General features: G+C 44.2%; 1 protein-coding gene across 1 annotated transcript in view; it reads right to left on the bottom strand.

Moving 5' to 3' along the window:
• Positions 1–4890, bottom strand: part of LOC128914739 (synaptotagmin-like protein 1) — a 45954-nt gene extending 41064 nt beyond the window's left edge. Inside the window, exon 1 of the mRNA XM_054214210.1 lies at positions 4876–4890. The gene's annotated coding sequence lies outside the window, so the exon portion shown is untranslated. The remainder of the gene's footprint in view (positions 1–4875) is intronic.
• Positions 4891–12664: the final 7774 nt, after the last annotated feature.

Here is a 12664-nt window from a genome sequence, read left to right as displayed (position 1 = left end):
CAGTGTTAGTAGATGAAACAGGTGAGAGTTTACACGTGCATGAGATACAACAGCATTGATTGTATACCAATACATACCAATACATACTGCTCTGGTTGCAATACCTGTATGTGTTTAGGTTAAAGGTGGTGCTACAGCAGAATGAAACCATCACAGAAAAGGAAACGCCACGCAGTGGCTCTTACCACCACTGTCACTCCAGGGCTGCTGTGCTGAACTGAGGATTTAGGCTAGACATATGGTGCCTACAGCAAAAAGCATCCTGAGAAATCTGTTGTCTGGCTTCCAAGACCTGCAGTAACCCAGGGCAGAGCAGACGACAACATGGAGCAGAAGGTGACTTCTCAAAGAGAGCCAATTAGCAAAGGTTTACCATTTTTAGACAGAAATGTGCTGTTGATGGTTAAATGACACTGCGTGACATCCCATCCACACACCGTCCCGTCCCTGCCCTCTGGATGCTCTGCATGCTCCCTTCACATCAGCAGGAAGCCATCAGAAATATGTTTGCTGCTAACTGGTTTTAAAAATGCACTATGTTGTAAGAGGAAATAATACAGTCTCTCCTGTTGGGAACACATCCTGGCATGCCTTTAAAAACAAACAAACAATAGATCTTCTTTCATACAGAGGTTTCTTTTAACTATTAGTGAGTTTGCTGCGCTCTTGCAGTCCAAATCACATTTTAAAACTGGATTTCTCTTTGGTTCTAACAGGGTGTCCTAAATAAAGGCTACAATGCAGCCTGGTACCACACAGGGAGTGATAACACAGAAGCAAAGCTGCACGATACAAAGGAGGAGTAGATGTTTTTCCACTTAATGAGAATATCTGCAGTTACGTCGGCCTGCAATGAACAAGCTCTGGTGCATAAAAGTGGAGGGCAGAGTTACCCAGGGTGGCACAACCTTCCCCCCAGATGCTGCACAGCCCGTTGCATTTCTCTGCGGGAAAGCTGGGCCAGGGCAGGGTACCAGCATCCCAGAGAGCTGGGCCTTTCTGACCCAGCCTCCTACCTGTGGGATAAGCAGGGTCTGGCTTTGTTCATGGATCTGTCACGTAAAATAGGAAATATAAGCAGAAGTGCTGCTTAGCAATGTGAAACTGTGCTCTGCTCCGGCACAAGTCTCGGCACACAAACATTTCAGGTCCACCAAAACTCCTTGTCACAATCAGCACTGCACATGTGTAGCTCTGCAATTTCCTTTTTCGCCCCTTAAAACTTGCATACATCACATAACCTATTTCAGAATAAATTTACTGCAGGCAAAGTTCAAAATTTCGGCTGTCTGTGCATCATCCCCAGAACGAATTCACACAGCACCCTAAGGGCTAACTTCCCCAGAAATGGGCACAGACTTTCCATGTTGCAAAAGTGATACCTTCAGGATGGGTTCTTCACCAGTACACATGCTTTCATCCAGTCCCTCACTTAGGCCATTTTTATGGACTGTACTGGGCTTTGCATCAGACCCTTAATGACATACTCATTCTGAACTAAAAGTCCACATTTTCCCAGTAGATTTTAAGTACTATAAGTAAATGTCTGTCTCGAGAGAAGTCCCACTGAACTGCCAGACATCAGTGCAAGATCTCCTACTCAAAACAAACGGGTTTCAAAACTGCTTTTAGCCTGAATTTTAAAGGACAAAATGCATCTTGTATTTAGTGCCTTGATATGCAGTCAGAGCAGAAAAAAGAGTTCTTAAGAATAATTCTTTAAGAAGGAAAAAGGAACATTAGCTTGAAGGTGATTTCTTGTTACAAAAAATGGGGAGAACTTTTTTTTCCTGTCCCCTTACAGCAGACCAGGTATGCCTTCCTTTCCTCCCTTGCTCCTTCCACCAAACCAAGCAAGGCAGGAACGCTCACCTGCGTGTATTCCCATCTCAAAAGGGTACAACGAGGTTTTAAGCCAGTAATGCACACAAAGCTTTTTTATTGCAAAAAAAGGTATCAAAACAGGCTGTTTACTTAACATGCATGGAATAAAACAGGACTCTGCCAGAATTTTATATTATTAAAATATTAAAAAATGCCTAAAAGCATTATAGTGATATTTGCTTAGAGGAAGTATTGCTCTTGCTGTATTTGCCTTGAGGGACTTCTGCACAAAATGAGTTTGCTTACAGGAATCAGATCACAAAAATAGCATTTTCTAAGGAAACAGGAAAGATTTGCTGCATGTTCTTTGGCAGCGCAAATTAAGCTGCTACAACGAGGGATAACATATTTAAGGCACAGAAAAAATGTCACGTGGATTTGTGCTCACTCACAATTAAACAAGCCCTTTTTGATTGTCAAGATCCAGCCCTTGTGATGAACTCCCACGCCATGTACGTTTATCCCTTTGTTCAGTGCGTCTTCTAAAAAAGGAAATATTTGCAAAAATTCAAGTAGCCTATGAATGGCATTTGAACTACAAGAGACATTATGTTATTCAAATAAATTTTTTTCTAGAAATTATCAACAAATTATCAGGTATGTTACTTTCATGATTATTATTATTGTTGTTAAGACAACATTGAAGTAGAAAAATCAGGAGAGGCATTGTCCTTGGCTTTAAAGTCCAAACTGCAAGAAGCTGCTAATAGTTTTTAATCCTTTCTAAAGCCATATGATGGCATATCCATGGTAGCTGTGTGCTCCAGTAGAGCCGCTCCAAAGAGTCAAAAGCACGAATAACATCATAAAAATAATGAAAATATTTTTTAAAATACTTTTAAAAAAAATAAAAATCATGTACATAATTTATTTGCTTTCTGATTTTTGCTCTTTTGGGGTATATTTGGAACTATTTTAAGATTTTTCCATGCAACCAAAAGGATAGAAACAGCCTTTCCTTAAAGAAAGAGCAAATATAAACTGACCTTTCATGACATTATTCACCACCACGCCCAGAGGTAGGGATTTAGGGGAAACCATTCATTATTACATGGTTGATGATAAATTTTACAATCCTGGTGCACCTTAAGTCAATATCTCCCTCATGCCACATATTACCATGATGAAACACAGAGGCTAAACAGCAGCTTTCTACAGCATGCGTGCTCAGTGGTGTCCTGCTCTCCCCAACATCTGCCCTGCTTCCACAGCTGCGTGCACGTGGCTGACTTCAACAGCTTCACTGACGCCACGGGACCAAAATCAAGGCTGCAAATGATCGTTTGCAAGGTCAGGGTCTTGCTGTCCCAGGAAGGCACTTTGATTACATGTAATTACTGCTAGCAATGTACAACCGCTCTAATCCATCTGCTACAGGTCAATTGTCAACTGGGGTGTGACCTGACTCCCAAAATCACAGTGATCTGAAAACAGCTTTTTACAGAGATGCAAAGACAGTGACGGTGAAAGATGTTGAGCGGAACAGTCCTGGATGGATATATGACATTAACCTGCAGAAAGAAAAGCTAAAGCTAATTCAATACCAGCCACATCAGTGGTGCCAATAAATATGTCCCTGAACCGGATTTTAAGCCATTATTTCTTTCTCAGGGCTGTCTGTTTATAGAATTGGAAGCTTTTCAGCATTTCATACAGGCTCCAAGAACATATCACTTTACTTATTGAACATTATAGAAAAGGCCACCCAGTAGGAGTTTTACATCATCTCTGGCACAGCAGCAATATTCAGTGTTTGGGGAGGCAAAAAGCAAAAAGAGCCCCACTGCACTTCTGATAATTTTACAAAGCAATGTGGTTCTTTGGGGACGCCTGTACAAGCCTGCGGCTTTTTGCTTTTTCCTTGTGAGAGCCTGGGAATTTCAGGGTAGTTTATAAATCAAGATTGTGGCAGCAAGTCGAGCGCCGTGAAGCCGCACAGGCGAGGAGGAGCCCAGCCAGGTGAGCGGAGGTGCCTGCAGAAGCAGGGCTGGTGTGCTGCACCCCGGGGGCACTGGGCTCTGCAGCACCCACCAGCCTGGCCCGAGGGAAGCCGTGGAAGCCATGGAGCAAGGACATGGCCACACACAGCAGATGTGCAGGACACAGCCTGTCTGAAGGCAGCACGAACCAAGCACGCTCCTCGCCAAGGGAGCTGGACTGCGGGGCGAGGGCTGGTGTGCAGCGTGTCACGGCTACCGGCCATGGATCAGTGGTTTCTCCACCAACAGGGCATGTTTGCACAGCTGCAAAACCCTGCTGCCGCGAGCGAAGGCGTGACAGGGATGTAACCGTGCCAGGCCAGGCTGCCCCACTGCTTTTATTAGCTTATTTGAATCAAATTGCTGTGTACAACTGGATTAGACAGTTGTTCTTCAAAGGTTACACCCTACACACTATTAAGATTCATGTGTTTTTCAGATGAAGTCATCTGGGTGATTGCTTTCCCAGCTGCTCCCCTGATGTACGGGCTGCTGACAGTTTCATTTTCCAGCACTTCCCTCCAGTTTGCAAACTCACTGCCTACTTGATCACCGAAGGATAACAAGCACTTCCAAAGAATTCCAGTTGCTAATACGCAGTGCGTAACAAAGCTGCCGGACTACAGGATCTGAGTCCTGATCAGTTGATGAATAACTTTGGCTGCCTGCCACAAGCAAATAGAAGGCATGACAACAAAAGTGCTTCAGTTTATCTCTGCAAGTCTTCCGCACTGTATTTTATTCAGGATAGCTGATCCTCTGCTTGACTACTTCATCACATCACACCATTGCAGTCATACTCAGTGTAATTAAAATAATTAAGACTACTCTAATGAGATTATTAACAAAGCAGGATAGGAAGCATCATATCATTCTTCCTGAGAATTAAGACCATCTAAACAAGTAACCTTGTCACAGTATGAAGCTCCTGGGAATCAAAAGGAAAAGTCTCTTCAAAACCAGGCACTAAGAACGCAGTCGCTCTTAGTTCACCCCGCATTAGCTTGCTCACCTTAATGTACCGCAGCATTTCCAAAGCACTGCCCAGCTTTGGGGAATCCAGAGTCTCCCAAGGAAAACGCCCCGTCACATCCCACCTCGAGGAGCTGGTGCCAGAGCAGCGGTGGGAAGCTGGGCTCCAGCCACCACCGGGGACCCCGCGGCACACACGCCTGGAGAAGGGCGGCTGAGGAAAAATGAGCTATACAGCCATTAATTAATAATTAATGGCATATACAAATTAGTATTCTGCCTCCCCAAGAAAAAGGCCACACAGTCTCACTGAATTTAGGCTCCTTCAGAGGGCAGCCTCGTGGCAGAGCCTGGACAGGGAACAGCTTCTCCCAGAGACTACAGTTCCCTCCGGCGGCGAGTTACGTGAAGTAAAATGAAAAGGATTGGCGCCTAGGTGAAACTCAGGCAGGCAAAGCAATGCTCAGGCACCAGAGGCTGCTTTAGTCTCTTCCCTAAACTGGAGCATGCCAAAAGCAGAGAGATTTTAGCAATTCCTCCCTCCTTGGGGGAGGGATGAGGGAGCAGATGAGGTCAGCGCTAATGTTCCTGTGTCCAAGCATTTCCTTGAAACAGTCAGAATTAAAAACTAGCTATTTTTTAAAACAAAAAATGAGATTCCCTTATATTCATTTGACAGCATGAATTGGTGTGTTTGAAAAGCATCAAGCACTAGTATTGCTTTACCATCTATCCACACAAACCCTCCATTTCTGAGATGGCAGAAGCAGGTGGGAACCATAGGGTTCAGCACAATTGCATGAATTTTATGCCAGGTTTTCATTTGGCACAGTAATCCCAAAATTACCTTATCATACCTGTTAAGGCAAGAAGGCACCATATAAATTATACAGTTATATGCACTCTTCAGATGAAAGCATTTCTCATTTTAGACAAGTACAACAAATGCTGCCAAACTCAAGGAACAATATCACCTAACAGTTTCAGAAATTGTTAACCTATGAAAATGCAAATGATGATTAGAAAAAAGACCTTTCCCTCCGATAAGGTTGATAGACAGCTTAATCCCCAGATCCCCACTGTGAATTTTCCATTTTGTTTTGCTTTATTAGCTTCAATTCTGAAACTACATGAAAAAGAACACGGGGAAAATAAAGACATAAGAACAAGAGTTAATCATATGCAGTGAAAAGGTTATGCAGTCAATGCAAATTCAAGGGAACTGCAACCCTACAAAGATAGAACCATTTTACTGTGATTTATCATGCAGCAGAGAGGTTGCTTTGTTTTTGACACCTGAACCACAGCACATAAATGGATTATTTGATGGTAGCACTTTTTGTTAGAAAAATTCCTTAGCTTGCATGAGCCAGGGCACTCGCGGTGCACAGCTCACCTGCCAAATGAGGGTGTAAAACTTAGCATTTATACCAATACCACAACTGCTGCAAAACCATCACTCTACTTCTGCATCAAAGCTCCCTCCAGCGCTCCCATCGTCCCAGTCCAGCACAATCCAAGGTAGCCCAGTCCCAGGTCACGTGGATGCTACACCGGCATTCCTGGGACATCTGGGGCAGCATCTCGAGTAGCTGCTTCTCTGCTTTTTTATGCTTTTCTTAGGACAGAATGCAGGGAAGACAGGGAGAGTGTTACCAACAACCAAAAAGGCCTGAGCCAGATCCACAAATTTATCCAGGTGTTTACATACACACCAATTTCACAGGGGACTTGGATGACTAAATAAACTCCCCTGTGGGTACAGGCGTTAGAGCTCCGTTGCAATGAGTTGCACACAAACAAACCCCTTCAACAGCAACAGGCATCAGCTTCCCACAAGTGACACAGGATAAGAAAACTTCCTACATCTTCTGCATCTGTCAAACAGGCCAGATCAGATGGCAGAGGTCTAGAATTTTGCATGCTCTTAACAAAATCCCACTGAATTAACTGCCTGCTACATTTTTGAGCAATCTAAAATATCCAAGCTACCCCAACTATAATAGTCCAGAAATGTGAAAAATGTTAGAATAACAGCCCAGGCCACTGCCAGTCTTACAGGTGTATATTTAAAATGCCTTAACAGCTGGCTCAAAGCCACCCTCTGCACCAGATTTGCCATCCCTCTTTCATGAGCAGCATCCCTGGCCCAGGCGGCATGTTCCCTGAGGAGCCCTAGGCAGGACGGGTGCATGGGTGCTCCCAGCTGCCAGCCTGCGGGAGGGCAGCGCCGGTGTGCCGGCAGGCGGGAGGCAGTAGGGCCGTGCCCACAGCATCCTCCAGGGCAGGGCAGGAGCAGCGGGTGGGTGCAGAAGTTCTTCACTCTCCCACATCCTGCTTCTGTCAGGTGTGATTTTCCTCTCAGCAGCAGAAATATTGTGGGCAGAACTGGCACGGACAGTCACCCACTTGGGACAATGTTCAGGTCATAAAGATCATTTAGGTGCTTACCAGGGTGTCTGGCTGGGACTGAACTTTTCTGGCTAGATAATACTTATCCTCTGCAACTTTTACAGGGACACACAATTCTCTTGGATCCCACAGTTATCACCTAGGATGGGGATATTTTCTTAGCTTTCCTCAGGCAACCTTTCTCTCTGCATCATTAAGCCCTCTGCCTACTGGAAGCTTGTTTGTTTATTTCCATTTCCAAGCTTTTCTTCTGATTGTTTTTCAGTTACAGCTCCAGCTGGTTTCCTTTGCTTTTGTTCCCTTTTAAAGAGGAACAGTTGCCTGCACGGGGGAAGTTCTGTGCCTGCCAGTGCTGTTATTTTCCTTCCATGAAAACACAGGTTTGATTTGGGTTTGTGACTGGCTTGGCTATCTGCTTGCTCACAGTGGATTCAGACACAAGCTGCAAGTTTGCAGCCTGCTGCCTTTCCTTGGCTGGGAAGAGGAGAGAGAAGGGTATGGTGCATCTGTTTTTTCCTGAAAACTTTCAGACTATATCTCTACAAAGGGCTCTTTACAGGTGTTCCTCCACAGATAGCTGAGACCAGCAAATGAGAGTGTAAAGGCAGCCGTCTTCAGAGAGCTGTGTAATTTTTACGGTAACCCCTGCCACAACTAAAAATCATGTGCAATTACAGTGATGAAGGCAGCCTTTGTGTTGGGGGGTGAGTGACATGACTGCGATGGGTTGTTGTGCTGGGGAAGGGGTTTGGTTCCCTTCCTCTCCCATGAAGTCCTGACTCCAGTCAACTTGCGCAGCCCACAGCTTCTCTGAGGATCAGGACACAAATCATGGGGTGGTGCTGGAAATGCCAGTGGGGGCAGTACCGGAACAGGGAAAAAGGAAGCACAAGGTTGTGGTGGGAAGGATGCGGGAAGGGAGTCAGGGTACCTTCACATTACAGAGCAGTCTAGGGTCACGTCACAGCCACCAACTGGGACAGCAGTGCTGGTAAACCTGGGCATAATAGTGCTCATGTATAAAATAAAGATTCATACACAGTTGAAATGCTCCCCAGGCGCTACTCCTTAGCACACTGGTGAGGATGCAGAGTGCAGGCAGCTTTGGGGTGATGCCTGTCTACACCCAACAACATACCTGTCCCTGGCAGGCAGTGAAAAGTGCTTACATCCACCCAAAACTGCCAGGGGCATGGCAAGGACAGGCTGACTCTCCCCAGCTAGGACAAGAACAGAACACTGCAATCCAAACTTAGTGTGATAAAGATGATGCCAGATGCTTGAATGGCTTTTTCTATGCATTTCCACTGGATTTCAGTAAGTTTAAGGGAAAAACTGAAAATCTCAAGCATTGATGAGCAGCCCTAGCTGCACCCTGGGCTACCGACTTCAGCACAGACACCTATTGAATTGCCAGCGTGTACCCTGGCAGCTCACTTGTCAAAACAGGAGCTATTCCAACCACATGGAGCATGGGAGATCGAGCTGGAATTCAGCACAATGCGATACACATCACTTATACTAAGTCGAAGTTTATCTGTGGGGATAAAGCTGCTAACTGGCAAGCGGGATAGAAAGGGGGCATGCTTAGGGCTGCCAAAACCACTGAGGATACACCCACAACACTGACCCAACAGCTTTTATGCCATCCTCAGGACACCAACCTGCGAAGGTAGGACAGCCAGATGTGACACATGAGTCCATGCTGCTTTGCCATGCCCAGGAAACTCACTTGGAGACACTGGCTGGCAGAGAACCATATGAAGGAAGTCAGAAAGCCCAGGTACAAGCCCACCAAACCCAGCCTGAAGTGCTGGTGCCTGGCCATGCAGCCCTCTCATCTCCTGGCAACCACTGATTGCTGTATCTCATGTCAGTGCCTTTTTTTTCCCCGCAGAAAGAGGAAAAGATATCTTGTTGGATAAAGTTTACTCTAAGGGAGCCTGCCTTTTGAATGGTTAAAAGGTAAAAGTACTTCTTTCTGGAGTGAGAAAAGGGACAATATAAAAAAGACCAGTCCAGCACCTCTCTAAGGAAATGGTATTGTGCTTTTTGATAATAAGCTGTGCCTGTTTTGGGAAGTGGATACAGAAGATTATGTATATTTCTGATGAAGTTATTTTGAGGTGACAAGCCATGGTGCTCTCCTCAGAAGAGTTTATATTATCGGTACCTTTACAGACTTTCACTCTCTGTGAGCTTGAAAATAACAGTGAGTTCATGAATTAACTTTTAGGCAGCAAACACTCCAGCAAAAGTTCATAAATATTTTTTAGACAACAAATGAGACTGTGCAATAAGCATGCAAACTGTAAAGTGCATTTGAAAGTCAACCTAATGATGGATTTAGAGGCTTAAAGCAGCTCCTTTACTGTACTTGTTTGCATCTTTAATTACACTCTTCGTCCCCAGTAACCAGATGTGACACTGAACTAGAGAGCTTTGTAAATCACATTATGCTGGGTTTGGTGTCTTTGAACAATCACATATTTAGCATATTTCAGGAAGACAAAGCGGTTAAAGCGCTGCTGAGCTTTGTCAAGTTAAACATGGAATTCTACAGGAAGTTTTTTAATTAGGTTTCACACTGACAGAAGCAACCCTAAATATCAGGGCAGTGCTTGGCTGGGCGATGCTGCCTTGCTCTGGGTGTGCCTCTGGGCTTCATTTTTTTAATGACTGACACTTCTATTTATAGAGTGAATACAAAGGAGTTGCTTGTAAGGGAACATTTCTGAATACATTTCAGTGTACACAGATTTGAGTCACAAAATTTGTTAACGCACAGTTCCTGGTACTGGCCCCTTGCATTTAATCTCGAGATAAGAGTCTTTGCTCCACCCATGGCAGAGTGACTGCTGCCACTGCTGCACTCCGGGCTGTTCTCTCCTCTTAGCCGAGGGCCTGCAGCGTAAGCGAGAGCTTCTTCATTGTCCCGCTGTAACTTAACCTTAACCATCATCAAACCAAACCAGATTTTGCTTTCTGCGTTCAGTTCTTTTCCTAAGGTGACATCTGAACAGGCAGTGCTGCTCTCCAGTAGCAACAAGCTAGAAGCAAACCCAGGAGCTGACAGGTACCATCGATTACCTTCACAGGAGAATAACCCTGGATGGCTTGGAAGATTAGCATTAGGGTACATGCTTCTGGTTTGATGGTGTGAAATGAGCCCCAGGCTGGTAATAGTCAAAAGTAAACGCTACTGGTGTTCAGTATCCTCTGTAAAACAGGATTGATGGTTGTAATCATTCGCTATGAGATATACCTGCTCCGTAATTGGTAATCTCAGCCCTGCGTCCCAAGCTTAAACGGGCGCATATTAGTGCAGAAGTTGTGTTATTGGCTCCTGTTCTCTGGTCAAACTGAGCATTTCACCCTCCAGGCATGTAGTTCTGCCATCTTTCAGAGACTTAATTGACAAAAAGTGAATATAACAGGGAGAAAAGATATATTAGCTGAGGGTGCCTTAAGTGCCAGAGAAAGGACTTTGGTGTTGATAAATGAGAGGGAATTAGAGGACACACTGATATTGCAGTAAAGATACAGGATCATGCAGGTATGTGCTGACCTGCAGTGCGGGGTGGTAATGTTTTTTGCATCTTCTTGAAAATTACTGTCTTTTGCCCATGATCCATGCTCTGTGAGCTAATAGTCAGGCTCCTTCTGGGTATTACGGAGCTGCCACAGGCGATCACTGAAATGGGTCTGTATACTGTGCTCGTGTTCAGATCGTTTGTGCTCATCCATAGCTAAATGACTGGAAAGACTGAATTTGAATTTCAGTCTTTCAAAGCACGTATTCCTTTTTGGACTCTGGGTCCCATGCATCCTTGGATGAGACATTTAATTGTTCCAAGTCTTGTCCTCCCCATCACTAAAAGGCAAGCACTGCCCATCCTGTGGGAATGCTGTGTGAAGTGCTGACAGTCAGAACTAAGGAAAAGACATCTTCTATAAAACTTTTTGGAGATGGCTCATATAAGAATATAATCAAACCCTGACATCTGCCCAGAGATCATTGAGGCATCTGCCATGCACAGAAATATCTGGCAGAATAAAATTTGCCTAAATCCATAAACCTGATCCCAATAGTAACTGACACAACCAGAACTCACCACTTCTATGCTGAAGAATCTACCACCACAATACATTAGAGATGAGGGAGAGCCTGGGCATACCTCTTCCCTCCAACCACATATGGCCAGATGCTGAGCCCCACCTGCCAAAAGGGCTTCCCCAGCTACAGCACAGCCCCTGCCATGGAAACAGTGGCTGCCCTTGCCTGCCGCTAGAAAGACGGGATCATCAGGCATGACCTAGACCCATGTTTTCAAAAAGGATGGAAAAAAAAAGTCACTGACCATTTTAGCTGTCTTGGTCCTGGGTACAGGTGCACATCTAAAAGGCAATGCTGCCCTCTGTTACATCTCCAGCTACTCACTCACACACGGCTGTGTGGGCAGAACCAGCTACTCCCATCACAGCTTGGGGCTCTGAATTAGCCTCCATCAAATGACATGGAATAAAGAAAGCCAAACTGGCTCCTTCAAGAAGCTGAGCACCTTCAGTTCCTCATGACCTTCAGAGACTTAGAGGTGTTTTGCATGCACTAAGGAGAAGGTAATTTACTGTAAGTTATTGTAATTAGTTCTTCAAGTCCTAACCCTCATCCATGGCATTTTCACTATATCAATCAGGTATTAACATTTAAATAAAAATCAGTATATTCACCTTGTCATTTTGTATTAGTAGCATCCAACTTCATGAATTAAAACTAGATGAAACAGATGTTATCAGTTTAGAAGGTAACTTTTATTTTATCTTTATTTTGGTATGTTATCTTATTGATGAGTTCAATATGGAAATTTCAAGGGAATCATGAGTCTAATGTAATAATTATGTATAAAACTGTATGAGAAATATGTTTTAAAATTAAAGTGTACTAACATATTATCTCTACATGTCTATTTAAAAAAATAAATTATAGAATTAACAGGAAATAAAGATTATTCTTTATTCATATTAGGCCTGACTCACAACACTGCTAATCAGAGTCACTGTTAAATAGCTCCACAAATACTTGTACTCAGTGGAAGTACTTATGTAGGCAAATACTGCTGGGCCCTGGCAAAAGTAGGAGAATCTGCATTTCTCTGATTCAAAGGTTTATTATTAACAAAACCCTCAGTTACTCAAACCCCACAAAGTGGTTTCAACCGAACAGTCACACCACTAGTCGGAGAAAGGCACACATGTGATAAAGAAGGAGAATGAAAAAGCTTATTGACGTGTTGATACACAGCTGATAAGGAAAACAAAAACGCACTTAAAAAAACAAGAGCCGTTGGGTTTTAGTTGAAGTCAGAAGCAGCACCTGGTCTCTTCTCTCTCCCAGCGTCAAGAAGATGTTTGAGACG

The sequence above is a fragment of the Rissa tridactyla genome, chromosome 9 (assembly GCF_028500815.1).
Source record: "Rissa tridactyla isolate bRisTri1 chromosome 9, bRisTri1.patW.cur.20221130, whole genome shotgun sequence".
NCBI classification, from domain to species: Eukaryota; Metazoa; Chordata; class Aves; order Charadriiformes; family Laridae; genus Rissa; species Rissa tridactyla.
This window is presented reverse-complemented; position numbering and strand designations above follow the sequence as displayed.